Raw genomic sequence first — 15,515 nt, 5'->3', positions numbered from 1 at the left:
GCTCAGGTGCGTGTTCAGTGCTCAGGTGTGTTGAGTGCTCAGGTGTGTGTGTTCGGTGCTCAGGTGTGTGTTCAGTGCTCAGGTGTGTTGAGTGCTCAGGTGTGTTCAGTGCTCAGGTGTGTTCAGTGCTCAGGTGTGTTCAGTGCTCAGGTTTGTTCAGTGCTCATGTGTGTTCAGTGCTCAGTGCTCAAATGTGTTCAGAGCTCAGGTGTGTTCAGTGCTCAGATGTGTTCAGTGTTCAGGTGTGTTCAGTTTTCAGATGTGTTCAGTGCTCAGGTGTGTTCAGTACTCAGGTGTGTTCAGTGCTCAGGTGTGTTCAGTGCTCAGGTGTGTTCATAGTTCAGGTGGGTTCAGTGGTCAGGTGTGTTCAGTGCTCAGGTGTGTTCAGTGCTCAGATGTATTCAGAGTTCAGGTGTGTTCAGTGCTCAGGTCACTGAACACACCTGAACACCTGTGTTCACACCTGTGTTCACACCTGTGTTCAGTGCTCAGGTGTGTTCATAGTTCAGGTGGGTTCAGTGGTCAGTTGTGTTCAGTGCTCAGGTGTGTTCAGTGCTCAGGTGTGTGTTCAGTGCTCAAGTGTGTTCAGTGCTCAGGTATGTTCAGTGCTCAGGTGTGTTCAGAGCTCAGGTGTGTTCAGTGCTCTGGTGGGTTCAGTGCTCAGGTGTATTCAGAGCTCAGGTGTGTTCAGAGCTCAGGTGTGTTCAGTGCTCAGGTGTGTGTTTAGTGCTCAGGTGTGTGTTCAGTGCTCAATTGTGTGTTCAGAGCTCATGTGTGTGGTTCAGAGCTCAGGTGTGTTCAGTGCTCAGGTGTGTTCAGTGCTCAGGTGTGTTCAGAGCTCAGGTGTGTTCAGTGCTCAGGTGCGTGTTTAGTGCTCAGGTGTGTTCAGTGCTCAGGTGTGTGTTCAGTGCTCATGTGTGTGATCAGTGCTCAGGTGTGTTCAGTGCTCAGGTGTGTGTTCAGTTCTCAGGTGTGTGTTCAGTGCTCAGGTGTGTTCAGTGCTCAGATGTGTGTTCAGTGCTCAGGTGTGTTCAGTGCTCAGGTGCGTGCTCAGATGTGTTCAGTGCTGAGGTGTGTGTTCAGTGCTCAGGTGTGTTCAGAGCTCAGGTGTGTGTTCATTGCTCAGGTGTGTTCATTGCTCAGATGTCTTCAGTGCTGAGGTGTGTTCAGAGCTCAGGTGTGTTCAGTGCTCAGGTGTGTGTTCAAAGCTCAGGTGTGTTCAGTGCTCAGGTGTGTGTTCAGTGCTCAGGTGTGTTCAGTGTTCAGGTGTGTTCAGAGCTCAGATGTGTTCAGTGTTCAGGTGTGTTCAGAGCTCAGTTGTGTTCAGTGCTCAGATGTGTTCAGTGCTCAGGTGTGTGTTTAGTGCTCAGGTGTGTTCAGTGCTCAGGTGTGTGTTCAGTGCTCAGGTGTGTGATCAGTATTCAGGTGTGTTCAATGCTCAGGTGTGTGTTCAGTTCTCAGGTGTGTGTTCAGTGCTCAGGTGTGTGTTCAATGTTCAGGTGTGTTCAGTGCTAAGATGTGTGTTCAGTGCTCAGGTGTGTGTTCAGTGCTCAGGTGTGTGTTCAGTGCTCAGGTGTGTTCAGTGCTCAGATGAGTTCAGTACTCAGATGTGTGTTCAGTGCTAAGGTGTGTGTTCAGTGCTCAGATGTGCTCAGTGCTCAGGTTTGTGTTGAGTGCTCAGATGTGTGTTGAGTGCTCAGGTGTGTGTTCAGTGCTCAGGTGTGTGCTCAGTGCTCAGGTGTGTGAGTTCAGTGCTCAGGTATGTATTCAGTTCTCAGGAGTGTGTTCAGTGCTCAGGTGTGTGTGTTCAGTGCTCAGGTGAGTGTTCAGTGCTCAGGTGTGTGTTCAGTGCTCAGGTGTGTGTTCAGTGATCAGGTGTGTGTTCAGTGCTCAGGTGTGTTCAGTGCTCAGGTGTGTGTTCAGTGCTCAGGTGTGTTCAGTGCTCAGGTGTGTGTGTTCGGTGCTCAGGTGTGTTCAGTGCTCAGGTGTGTGTGTTCGGTGCTCAGGTGTGTGTTCAGTGCTCAGGTGTGTTGAGTGCTCAGGTGTGTTCAGTGCTCAGGTGTGTTCAGTGCTCAGGTGTGTTCAGTGCTCAGGTGTGTTCAGTGCTCATGTGTGTTCAGTGCTCAGTGCTCAGGTGTGTTCAGAGCTCAGGTGTGTTCAGTGCTCAGATGTGTTCAGTGTTCAGGTGTGTTCAGTTTTCAGATGTGTTCAGTGCTCAGGTGTGTTCAGTACTCAGGTGTGTTCAGTGCTCAGGTGTGTTCAGTGCTCAGGTGTGTTCATAGTTCAGGTGGGTTCAGTGGTCAGGTGTGTTCAGTGCTCAGGTGTGTTCAGTGCTCAGATGTATTCAGAGTTCAGGTGTGTTCAGTGCTCAGGTGTGTTCAGTGCTCAGGTGTGTTCAGTGCTCAGGTGTGTGTTCAGTGCTCAAGTGTGTTCAGTGCTCAGGTATGTTCAGTGCTCAGGTGTGTTCAGAGCTCAGGTGTGTTCAGTGCTCTGGTGGGTTCAGTGTTCAGGTGTATTCAGAGCTCAGGTGTGTTCAGAGCTCAGGTGTGTTCAGTGCTCAGGTGTGTGTTCAGTGCTCAAGTGTGTTCAGTGCTAAGGTGTGTGTTCAGTGCTCAGGTGTGTTCAGTCCTCAGGTGTGTTCAGAGCTCAGGTGTGTTCAGTGCTCAGGTGTGTTCTGTGCTCATGTGTGTTCAGTGCTCAGGTGTGTGTTCAGTGCTCAGGTGTGTATTCAGTGCGCAGGTGTGTGTTCAGTGATCAGGTGTGTGTTCAGTGCTCAGGTGTGTTCAGTGCTCAGGTGTGTGTTCAGTGCTCAGGTGTGTTCAGTGCTCAGGTGTGTGTGTTCGGTGCTCAGGTGTGTTCAGTGCTCAGGTGTGTGTGTTCGGTGCTCAGGTGTGTGTTCAGTGCTCAGGTGTGTTGAGTGCTCAGGTGTGTGTGTTCGGTGCTCAGGTGTGTGTTCAGTGCTCAGGTGTGTTGAGTGCTCAGGTGTGTTCAGTGCTCAGGTGTGTTCAGTGCTCAGGTGTGTTCAGTGCTCAGGTTTGTTCAGTGCTCATGTGTGTTCAGTGCTCAGTGCTCAAATGTGTTCAGAGCTCAGGTGTGTTCAGTGCTCAGATGTGTTCAGTGTTCAGGTGTGTTCAGTTTTCAGATGTGTTCAGTGCTCAGGTGTGTTCAGTACTCAGGTGTGTTCAGTGCTCAGGTGTGTTCAGTGCTCAGGTGTGTTCATAGTTCAGGTGGGTTCAGTGGTCAGGTGTGTTCAGTGCTCAGGTGTGTTCAGTGCTCAGATGTATTCAGAGTTCAGGTGTGTTCAGTGCTCAGGTCACTGAACACACCTGAACACCTGTGTTCACACCTGTGTTCACACCTGTGTTCAGTGCTCAGGTGTGTTCATAGTTCAGGTGGGTTCAGTGGTCAGTTGTGTTCAGTGCTCAGGTGTGTTCAGTGCTCAGGTGTGTGTTCAGTGCTCAAGTGTGTTCAGTGCTCAGGTATGTTCAGTGCTCAGGTGTGTTCAGAGCTCAGGTGTGTTCAGTGCTCTGGTGGGTTCAGTGCTCAGGTGTATTCAGAGCTCAGGTGTGTTCAGAGCTCAGGTGTGTTCAGTGCTCAGGTGTGTGTTCAGTGCTCAAGTGTGTTCAGTGCTAAGGTGTGTGTTCAGTGCTCAGGTGTGTTCAGTCCTCAGGTGTGTTCAGAGCTCAGGTGTGTTCAGTGCTCAGGTGTGTTCTGTGCTCATGTGTGTTCAGTGCTCAGGTGTGTGTTCAGTGCTCAGGTGTGTATTCAGTGCGCAGGTGTGTGTTCAGTGATCAGGTGTGTGTTCAGTGCTCAGGTGTGTTCAGTGCTCAGGTGTGTGTTCAGTGCTCAGGTGTGTTCAGTGCTCAGGTGTGTGTGTTCGTTGCTCAGGTGTGTTCAGTGCTCAGGTGTGTGTGTTCGGTGCTCAGGTGTGTGTTCAGTGCTCAGGTGTGTTGAGTGCTCAGGTGTGTTCAGTGCTCAGGTGTGTTCAGTGCTCAGGTGTGTTCAGTGCTCAGGTTTGTTCAGTGCTCATGTGTGTTCAGTGCTCAGTGCTCAGGTGTGTTCAGAGGTCAGGTGTGTTCAGTGCTTAGATGTGTTCAGTGCTCAGGTGTGTTCAGTTTTCAGATGTGTTCAGTGCTCAGGTGTGTTCAGTGCTCAGGTGTGTTCAGTGCTCAGGTGTGTTCAGTGCTCAGGTGTGTTCATAGTTCAGGTGGGTTCAGTGCTCAGGTGTGTTCAGTGCTCAGGTGTGTTCAGTGCTCAGATGTATTCAGAGTTCAGGTGTGTTCAGTGCTCTGGTGTGTTCAGTGCTCAGGTGTGTTCAGTGCTCAGGTGTGTGTTCAGTGCTCAAGTGTGTTCAGTGCTCAGGTATGTTCAGTGCTCAGGTGTGTTCAGAGCTCAGGTGTGTTCAGTGCTCAGGTGTGTGTTCAGTGCTCAGGTGGGTTCAGTGCTCAGGTGTATTCAGAGCTCAGGTGTGTTCAGAGCTCACGTGTGTTCAGTGCTCAGGTGTGTGTTCAGTGCTCAGGTGTGTTCAGTGCTCAGGTGTGTGTTCAGTGCTCAGGTGTGTTCAGTCCTCAGGTGTGTTCAGAGCTCAGGTGTGTTCAGTGCTCAGGTGTGTTCTATGCTCATGTGTGTTCAGTGCTCAGGTGTGTGTTCAGTGTTCAAGTGTGTTCAGTGCTCAGGTGTATGTTCAGTGCTCAGGTGTGTTCAGAGCTCAGGTGTGTTCAGAGCTCAGGTGTGTTCAGTACTCAGGTGTGTTCAGTGCTCAGATGTGTGTTCAGTGCTCAGGTGTGTTCAGAGCTCAGGTGTGTTCAGAGCTCAGGTGCGTTCAGTGCTCAGGTGTGTTCAGTGCTCAGGTGTGTGTTCAGTGCTCAGGTGTGTTCAGAGATCAGGTGTGTTCAATGCTCAGGTGTGTCCAGAGCTCAGGTGTGTTCAGAGATCAGGTGTGTCCAGTGCTCAGGTGTGTTCAGGGCTCAGGTGTGTTCAGTGCTCAGGTGTGTTCAGAGCTCAGGTGTGTTCAGAGATCAGGTGTGTTCAGTGTCCAGGTGTGTTCAGAGCTCAGGTGTGTTCCTGAGATCAGATGTGTTCAGTACTCAGGTGCGTTCAGAGCTCAGGTGTGTTCAGAGATCAGGTGTGTTCAGAGCTCAGGTGTGTCCAGTGCTCAGGTGTGTTCAGAGATCAGGTGTGTTCATCAACATGAGACATCAGCCAATGTGCCAGCGAGACACAGTGAGAAGTCTACGGTCCTCGCTACCCGTGTTTCAGTATCTTTGTCACTATTCTGAGAACCGGTTGGTGTCCGGTTCGGTCCTGTCCGGTTACTGAGAACCGGTTGGTGTAAGTTGGTTGGTGAAAGGCACGAACTACCTCCAGCAAACTACCTCCAGCGAACTACCTCCAACGAACTACCTCCAGCGAACTACCTCCAACGAACTACCTCCAGCGAACTACCTCCTTACCTTGAGGTTACCTTAAGGTGCTTCCGGGGCTTAGCGTCCCCGCGGCCCGGTCGTCGACCAGGCCTCCTGGTTGCTGGACTGATCAACCAGGCTGTTGGACGCGGCTGCTCGCAGCCTGACGTATGAGTCACAGCCTGGTTGATCAGGTATCCTTTGGAGGTGCTTATCCAGTTCTCTCTTGAACACTGTGAGGGGTCGGCCAGTTATGCCCCTTATGTGTAGTGGAAGCGTGTTGAACAGTCTCGGGCCTCTGATGTTGATAGAGTTCTCTCTCAGAGTACTAGTTGCACCTCTGTTTTTCAACGGGGGTATTCTGCACATCCTGCCATGTCTTCTGGTCTCATGTGATGTTATTTCTGTGTGCAGGTTTGGAACCAGCCCCCTCTAATATTTTCCACGTGTAAATTATTATGTATCTCTCCCGCCTGCGTTCAAGGGAGTACAGTTTATGCTCTTTAGTCGGTCCCAATAGTTTAGATGTTTTACTGAGTGGATTCTAGCAGTAAAGGATCTCTGCACGCTCTCCAGGTCAGCAATTTCTCCAGCTTTGAAAGGTGCTGTCATTGTGCAGCAGTACTCCACTCTAGAGAGCACAAGCGTTTTGAAAAGTATCATCATCGGTATAGCATCTCTAGTGTGAAAAGTTCTTGTTATCCAACCTGTCATTTTTCTTGCAGTTGTGACGGCTACTTTATTGTGTTCTTTAATTAAAGGTAAGGTCTTCCGACATGAGTCCACCCAGATCCTTTACATTGCCTTTTCGTTCTATGTTATGATTTGCTTGAGTTTTGTACGTGGTTTCCGTTTTTATATTTTCATTTTTTTCCATAGCGCATGAGCTGAAACTTATCTTCGTTAAACACCATATTATTTTCTGTAGCCCATAGAAAGACCTGATCTACATCTGACTGGAGGTTCGCCGTGTCCTCTATGTTGCCTACTCTCATGAAGATCCTAGTGTCATCTGCAAAGCATGATACAGTGCTATAGGTTGTGTTCTTGTCTATGTCCGATATGAGGATGAGAAAAAGTACTGGAGCAAGCACAGTACCCTGGGGGACTGAGCTCTTCACGGTTGATGGGCTGGATTTTATTTGGTTGACTATTACACATTGGGTTCTGTTGGTCAGGAAATTGTAGATCCATCTGCCTATTTTTCCGGTAATTCCTTTTGAACGCATTTTATGTGCAATAACACCATGGTCACATTTATCAAAAGCTTTTGCGAAATCTGTGTAAATTGCATCAGCGTTTTGTTTGTCTTCCATAGCATCCAATGCCATATCATAGTGGTCCAGCAACTGTGACAGGTAAGAGCGCCCTGTTCTGAAACCATGTTGTCCGGGGTTATAGAGATGCTGTGATTCCATGTATTTTGTGATCTTACTTCTTAGCACTCTCTCAAAATTTGTTATGATGTGCGATGTTAGTGCTATCGGTCTGTTATTATTTGCCTCTGCCTTATTTCCTTCTTTATGAAGTGGTGCTATCTCTGCTGTTTTTAGTATGTCAGGGATAACGCCAGTATCTAGGCTTTGTCTCCACAGAATGTGGAGGGCCTGCGATAGTGGTTTTTTACAGTTCTTTATAAATATGGAATTCCAAGAATCCGGGCCTGGTGCAGAGTGCATAGGCATACTGTTTATGGCTTCTTCAAAATATAGTGGGGATAGGGTGACGTCTGATATATGATTTGATGTTGGTATCATATCCATGAAAAATTCATTTGGGTTATCAATCTTTAGTGTGCTTAATGGCTCGCTGAAAACAGAGTCGTACTGCTTCCTCAGTAGCTCGCTCATTTCTTTGTTGTCATCGGTGAAAGTTCCATCTCCCTTTCGCAGGGGCCCGATACTAGATGTGGTTTTTGATCTTGATTTTCCATAGGAGAAAAAATATTTCGGATTTCTCTCTATTTCACTGATGGCCTTTTGCTCTCTTTGCCTCTCCTGGGTTTTGTATGATTCTTGTAGCTTCCGTTCAATTGTTTCTATTTCTCTACCTAACCTTCTTCGCCGTTCTTGAGATAGGGTGCGACTCTCAAGTTGTTCCGCGATTCGTTTTCTTCGCCTATATAGGGAACGACGTTCCCGTTCCAATCTGCATCTCTTTCTCTTTTTTCTTAGGGGTATGCGGTTTGAACATATTTCTAGTGCTACTGAGCTTATTTTTTCCAGGCACTGATTCAGGTTTGCATTTTCTAGCTGTTCTTCCCAGTTTATTTCTGTGAAGTCCTGGTTTATTTGCTCCCAGTTTATCTGTTTATTATTGAAGTTGAATTTGCTGAAATCTCCTCCACCGGGAATCTGGACTGGTTTTGAAGGTCTACTCCCCATGGTTGTCAGAACTTCAATTAAGTTGTGATCTGAGTAACAGGTATTTGTAATCATTATGTTCCTGATCAATTCATCATTATTAGTAAAAATGAGGTCCAGTGAACTACCTCCAGCGAACTACCTCCAGTGAACTACCTCCAGTGAACTACCTCCAGTGAACTACCTCCAGTGAACTACCTCCAGTGAACTACCCCCAGTGAACTACCTCCAGCGAACTACCTCCAGCGAACTACCTCCAGTGAACTACCTCCAGCGAACTACCTCCAGTGAACTACCTCCAGTGAACTACCTCCAGTGAACTACCTCCAGTGAACTACCTCCAGTGAACTACCCTCAATGAACTACCCCCAGCGAACTACCTCCAGTGAACTACCTCCAGTGAACTACCTCCAGTGAACTACCTCCAGTGAACTACCTCCAGTGAACTACCTCCAGCGAACTACCTCCAGTGAACTACCTCCAGTGAACTACCTCCAGTGAACTACCCCCAGTGAACTACCTCCAGCGAACTACCTCCAGCGAACTACCTCCAGTGAACTACCTCCAGCGAACTACCTCCAGTGAACTACCTCCAGTGAACTACCTCCAGTGAACTACCTCCAGTGAACTACCTCCAGCGAACTACCTCCAGCGAACTACCTCCAGTGAACTACCTCCAGTGAACTACCTCCAGTGAACTACCCCCAGTGAACTACCTCCAGTGAACTACCTCCAGTGAACTACCTCCAGTGAACTACCTCCAGTGAACTACCCCCAGTGAACTACCTCCAGTGAACTACCTCCAGTGAACTACCTCCAGTGAACTACCTCCAGTGAACTACCCCCAGTGAACTACCTCCAGTGAACTACCCCCAGTGAACTACCTCCAGTGAACTACCTCCAGTGAACTACCTCCAGTGAACTACCTCCAGTGAACTACCTCCAGTGAACTACCTCCAGTGAACTACCTCGAGCGGCTTCCCTGCAAAGTTGCCCTCGGGCTGGCTGGTCCTTGAAGCATGAACTCCATCCGGTCAAACAAATAGATTAGAGGCTTTGAGGACGACGCGTCCTCAACCTGTTCCCAACTTTAAATGGGTACGATGCTCAGCTGTCTCGTACGCTCAAGCTTAGGCAAGCTTAGGCAAGCATAGGCAAGCGTAGTCAAGCATAGGCATGCTTTGGCAAGCTTAGGGAAGTAATCTCGTGCAGGACAATGCTGACGTATCCATGAATGGGCCTGACCTCCACTGACTCATACGGATAAGTGACCTACTTACCCCAACCTTAGTACGAAGGTAGGTGAAGGAAAAACACTGGTCAGGAGAGAGATAAAGCAAGAATGTTTGCTGATAAATGTAAAGTTCTGAGGCTAGGTAATGATGATAGAGTTACAAGATACGAGCTAGATGGTGTTGAGATTGCGAAGTCGAATTGTGAAAGGGATCTGGGAGTTATGATTAGTAAGAATTTAAAACAAAAGGATCAATGCATGAATGTTCGTAATAAGGCAAATAGGACACTGGGATTTATTAATCGAAGTGTTAGTAACAAGACACCCGGTGTGGTTCTTCAGCTATATCTTGCTCTGGTTAGGCCCCATTTAGATTATGCAGTTCAGTTTTGGTCGCCGTACTATAGAATGGATATAAATTCACTTGAACGTGTCCAGCGTAGGATGACAAAGGTAATTCCCCAAATTAGAAATCTTTCATATGAAGAAAGATTAACAAAGCTTAAATTACATCACTGGAAAGGCGAAGAGTTAGGGGTGACATGATAGAGGTTTACAAGTGGATGAATGGACATAACAAAGGGGATATTAACAGGGTATTAAAAGTATCAACACAAGACAGAACACGAAACAATGGGTATAAATTGGACAAATTTAGATTTAGGAAAGACCTGCGTAAATAGTGGTTCGGTAACAGTGTTGTTGATTTGTGGAGCCAATCACACCGGGTAACGTGGGGTCCCTCGATTGTTTCAAGCGTGGGTTGGACAAGTATATGAGTGGGATTGGGTGGTTATAAATAGGAGCTGCCTCGTATGGGCCAATAGGCCTTCTGCAGTTACCTTGTTCTAATGTTCGTATGATAATTATCAAGAGAAAGGTTAGTGAAGGGAGGACCGGGCTACCCGGCCACTCCAAGTCTCAGAACACACACGAGATGGAATCATATCAAGAGATGAGCCAACAAGATGTGTCCGGAGGCTTGGTATCGGAGATGGGAAGATGCTGCACACTCCCAGTGCAAGGGATGCTGGTGCTCAGGGCTCAGCCGTCACCATGGTGAGCAGAAAATACATGCCACCTACACTGTATACTGAGGAGGCTCAGAGAACGTCTGGTGATGTATCTGTTAGTTGGTGGGTGGCGGTGGTGGGGGTGGTGGTGTTGTGGTGGTGGTGATGGTAGTGGTGTTGTGGTAGTGGTGGTGGTAGTGGTGTTGTTATGGTGGTGTTGGTGGGTGGCGGTGGTGGTGTTGTGGTGATGGTGGTAGTAGTGGTGTTGTGATGATGGTGTTGTGGTGGTGGTGGTGTTGTGGTGATGGTGGTGTTGTGGTGATGGTGGTAGTAGTGGTGTTGTGATGGTGGTGGTGGTGTTGTGGTGTTGGTGTTGTGGTGGTGGTGGGGGTGGTAGTGGTGGTGGTGTTGGTGTTGTGGTGGTGGTGGTATTGGTGGTGTTGTGGTGTTGGTGGTGGTAGTGGTGTTGTGGTGGTGTTGTGGTGGCGGTAGTGGTGTTGGTGTTGGTGTTGTGGTGGTGTTGTGGTGGTGGTGGTGGTGGTGGTGGTGGTGGTAGTGGTGATGGTGGTGGTGGGGGTGGTAGTGGTGGTGGTGCTGGTGTTAAGGTGGTGCTGGGGAGTGGTAGTGGTGGTGGTGTTGTGGTGGTGGTGGTGTTGTGGTGGTGTTGGTGTTGTGGTGGTGGTGGTGTTGTGGTGGTGTTGTGGTGGTGTAGTGGTGGTGGTGGTGGTGGTGTTGGTGTTGTGGTTGTGGTGGTGTTGTGGTGGTGTTGGTGTTGTGGTGGTGGTGGTGTTGTGGTGGTGGTGGTGTTGTGGTGGTGGTGGTGTTGTGGTGGTGTTGGTGTTGTGGTGGTGGTGGTGTTGTGGTGGTGGTGGTGTTGTGGTGGTGGTGGTGGTGGTGATGTTGGTTTGGTGGTGGTGGTGGTGATGGTGTTGTTGTGGTGGTGAAGTTGGTGTGGTGGGGGTGGTGGTGGTGGTGGTGGTGATGGTGGTGTTGTGGTGGTGATGTTGGTGTGGTGGGGGTGGTGGTGTGGTGGTGGTGGTGATGGTGGTGTTGTGGTGGTGGTGGTGTGGTGATGGTAGTGGTGTGGTGGTGATGGTGGTGTTGTGGTGGGGGTGATGGTGGTGGTGATAGTGGTGAGGTGGTGGTCGCGATGTGGTGGTGGTGGTGGTGGTGGTGGTGGTGGTGGTGATGTTGGTGTGGTGGTGGTGGTGGTGGTGGTGTGATGGTGGTGGTGGTTGTGGAGGTGGTGGAATGATGGTGGTAGTAGTAGCTCTCGCCCCCCCCCCCCCCTCAACCACAAGTAGGACCACAATCTGGCAACAGTGACGACATAGTATTCTTCCTTACTTAGTAAACACAGCACCAAGTACAAGTGTGATCAAGCAGACTGTTGTGTCTGGCAAATCACAGGAAACTTTACCCTGCGTCCCCCAAAAGTGTCAGACCTAACTTTATAAGTAAGTGCTGTAAGTGAGGAAGATAATATGAATAGTCTGGAGTGAATTATGTGAGAGATAACGATCTGAAATGTTCCTTAATTGTCTCCTGCTAACTACCCAATTGTCTGTGTATTGCCCTCGTCTGTCTGTTGTCGCTGAGATGGGTCAGCTGTGTCTTGCACATCTCTCACATCCCAGGGTGTGTGTAGTGTGTTCCTGCACATACCAGGGTGTGTGTAGTGTGTTGCTGCACATCCCAGGGGGTGTGGTGTGTTCCTGCACATCCCAGGGTGTGTGGTGTGTTCCTGCACATCCCAGGGTGTGTGTAGTGTTGCTGCACATCCCAGGGTGTGTGGTGTGTGGCTGCACATCCCAGGATGTGTGTAGTGTTGCTGCACATCCCAGGGGGAGTGTAGTGTGTTGCTGCACATCCCAAGGTGTGTGTGGTGTGTTCCTGCACATCCCAGGGTGTATGTAGTGTGGCTGCACATCCCAGGGTGTGTGTAGTGTGGTCCTACACATCCCAGGGTGTGTGTAGTGTTGCTGCACATCCCAGGGTGTGTGTAGTGTGGTCCTGCACATCCCAGGGTGTGTGTAGTGTGTTGCTGCACATTTCAGGGTGTGTGTGGTGTGTTCCTGCACATCCCAGGGTGTGTGTAGTGTGGCTGCACATCCCAGGGTGTGTGTAGTGTGTTGCTGCACATCCCAGGGTGTGTGTGGTGTGTTCCTGCACATCCCAGGGTGTGTGTAGTGTTCCTGCACATCCCAGGGTGTGTGTAGTGTTGCTGCACATCCCAGGGGGTGTGTAGTGTGTTGCTGCACATCCCAGGGTGTGTGTATAGTGTTACTGCACATCCCAGGGTGTGTGTAGTGTTGCTGCACATCCCAGGGTGTGTGTAGTGTGGTCCTGCACATCCCAGGGTGTGTGTTGTGTTGCTGCACATCCCAGGGTGTGTAGTGTGTTACTGCACATCCCAGGGTGTGTGTAGTGTTTTGCTGCACATCCCAGGGTGTGTGTAATGTTGCTGCACATCCCAGGGTGTGTGTAGTGTTGCTGCACATCCCAGGGTGTGTATAGTGTCTTCCTGCACATCCCAGGGTGTGTGTAGTGTGTTCCTGCACATCCCAGGGTGTGTGTAGTGTGTTCCTGCACATCCCAGGGTATGTGTAGTGTGTTCCTGCACATCCCAGGGTGTGTGTAGTGTTACTGCACATCCCAGGGTGTGTGTAGTGTGTTACTGCACATCCCAGGGTATGTGTAGTGTGGTCCTGCACACCCCAGGGTGTGAGAAGTTTGTTGCTGCACATCCCAGGGTGTTTGTAGTGTTGCTGCACATCCCAGAGTGTGTAGTGTGTTACTGTACATCCCAGGGTGTGTGTAGTGTTGCTGCACATCCCAGGGTGTGTGTAGTGTTGCTGCACATCCCAGGGTGTGTGTAGTGTTGCTGCACATCCCAGGGTGTGTGTAGTGTTGCTGCACATCCAAGGGTGTGTGTAGTGTGTTGCTGCACATCCCAGGGTGTGTAATGTGTTGCTGCACGTCCCAGGGTATGTGTAGTGTGTTGCTGCACATCCCAGGGTGTGTGTAGTGTGTTGCTGCACATCCCAGGGTGTGTGTAGTGTGTTGCTGCACATCCCAGGGTGTGTAGTGTGTTGCTGCACATCCCAGTGTGTGTAGTGTGTTGCTGCACATCCCAAGGTGTGTAGTGTGTTGCTGCACGTCCCAGGGTGTGTGTAGTGTGTTGCTGCACATCCCAGGGTGTGTGTAGTGTGTTGCTGCACATCCCAGGGTGTGTGTAGAGTTCTTGCACATCCCAGGGTGTTTGTAGTGTGTTACTGCACATCCCAGGGTGTGTGTAGTGTGTTCCTGCACATCCCAGGGAGTGGGTAGCGTATTCCGGCACATCCCAGGGTATGTGTAGTGTTGCTGCACATCCCAGGGTGTGTGTAGCGTGTTACTGCACTTCCCAGGGTGTGTGCATGTGTGTTCCTGCACATCCCAGGGTGTGTGTAATTTGTTGCTGCTACATATCATGGGGTGTTTAGTGTGTTCCTGCACATCCCAGGGTGTATGTCGTGTATTGCCACACTTCCCAGGGTGAGTGTAGTGTTGCTGCACATCCCAGGGTGTGTTTATTGTGTTCCTGCACATCCCATGGTGTGTGTGTAGTGTGTTGCTGCACATCCCAGGGTGTGTGTAGTGTGTTCCTGCACATCCCAGGGTGTGTGTAGTGTGTTGCTGCACATCCCAGGGTGTCTGTAGTGTTGCTGCACATCCCAGGGTGTTTTTAGTTTGTTGCTGCACATTACAGGGTGTGTGTAGTGTGTTCCTGCACATCCCTGGGTGTGAGTAGTGTGTTCCTGCATGTCCTAGGGTGTGTGTAGTGTGTTACTGCACATCCCAGGGTGTGTGTGTATTGTGTTACTGCACATCCCAGGGTGTGTGTAGTGTGTTCCTGCACATCCCAGGGTGTGTGAAGTGTTGCTGCACATCCCAGGGTGTGTGTAGTGTCTTCCTGCACATCCCAGGGTGTGTGTAGTGTTGCTGCTCATCCCAGGGTGTGTATAGTGTCTTCCTGCACATCGCAGGGTGTGTGTAGTGTGTTCCTGCACATCCTAGGGTATGTGTAGTGTGTTCCTGCACATCCCAGGGTGTGTGTAGTGTTGATGCACATCCCATGGTGTGTGTAGTGTGTAGTGTGTTGCTGCACATCCCAGGGTGTGTGTAGTGTGTTCCTGCACATCCCAGGGTATGTGTCGTGTGTTCCTGCACATCCCAGGGTGTGTGTAGTGTTACTGCACATCCCAGGGTGTATTTAGTGTGTTGCTGCACAACCCAGGGTGTGTGTAGTGTTACTGCACATCCCAGGGTGTGTGTAGTGCGTTACTGCACATCCCAGGGTATGTGTAGTGTGGTCCTGCACACCCCAGGGTGTGAGAAGTTTGTTGCTGCACATCCCAGGGTGTGTGCAGTGTTGCTGCACATCCCAGAGTGTGTAGTGTGTTACTGTACATCCCAGGGTGTGTGTAGTGTTGCTGCACATCCCAGGGTGTGTGTAGTGTTGCTGCACATCCCAGGGTGTGTGTAGTGTTGCTGCACATCCAAGGGTGTGTGTAGTGTGTTGCTGCACATCCCAGGGTGTGTAATGTGTTGCTGCACGTCCCAGGGTATGTGTAGTATGTTGCTGCACATCCCAGGGTGTGTGTAGTGTTGCTGCACATCCCAGAGTGTGTTGTGTGTTACTGTACATCCCAGGGTGTGTGTAGTGCTGCTGCACATCCCAGGGTGTGTGTAGTGTTGGTGCACATCCCAGGGTGTGTGTAGTGTTGCTGCACATCCCAGGGTGTGTGTATTGTGTTGCTGCACATCCCAGGGTGTGTAATGTGTTGCTGCACGTCCCAGGGTATGTGTAGTGTGTTGCTGCACATCCCAGGGTGTGTGTAGTGTGTTGCTGCACATCCCAGGGTGTGTAATGTGTTGCTGCACGTCCCAGGGTATGTGTAGTGTGTTGCTGCACATCCCAGGGTGTGTGTAGTGTGTTGCTGCACGTCCCAGGGTATGTGTAGTGTGTTGCTGCACATCCCATGGTGTGTAGTGTGTTGCTGCACATCCCAAGGTGTGTAGTGTGTTGCTGCACGTCCCAGGGTGTGTGTAGAGTTCTTGCACATCCCAGGGCGTTTGTAGTGTGTTACTGCACATCCCAGGGTGTGTGTAGTGTGTTGCTGCACATCCCAAGGTGTGTTTAGTGTGTTCCTGCACATCCCAGGGAGTGGGTAGCGTGTTCGGGCACATCCCAGGGTATGTGTAGTGTTGCTGCACATTCCAGGGTGTGTGTAGTGCGTTACTGCACATCCCAGGGTGTGAGTAGTGTGTTCCTGCATGTCCCAGGGTGTGTGTAGTGTGTTACTGCACTTCCCAGGGTGTGTGCACGTGTGTTCCTGCACATCCCATGGTGTGTGTAGTGTATTGCCACACTTCCCAGGGTGAGTGTAGTGTTGCTGCACATCCCAGGGTGTGTTTATTGTGTTCCTGCACATCCCATGGTGTGTGTGTAGTGTGT

This window comes from Procambarus clarkii, chromosome 48 (genome assembly GCF_040958095.1).
Source record: "Procambarus clarkii isolate CNS0578487 chromosome 48, FALCON_Pclarkii_2.0, whole genome shotgun sequence".
In the NCBI taxonomy this organism is placed as follows: domain Eukaryota; kingdom Metazoa; phylum Arthropoda; class Malacostraca; order Decapoda; family Cambaridae; genus Procambarus; species Procambarus clarkii.
The sequence above is the reverse complement of the archived record's forward strand: the minus strand, read 5'-3'. Positions refer to the sequence as shown.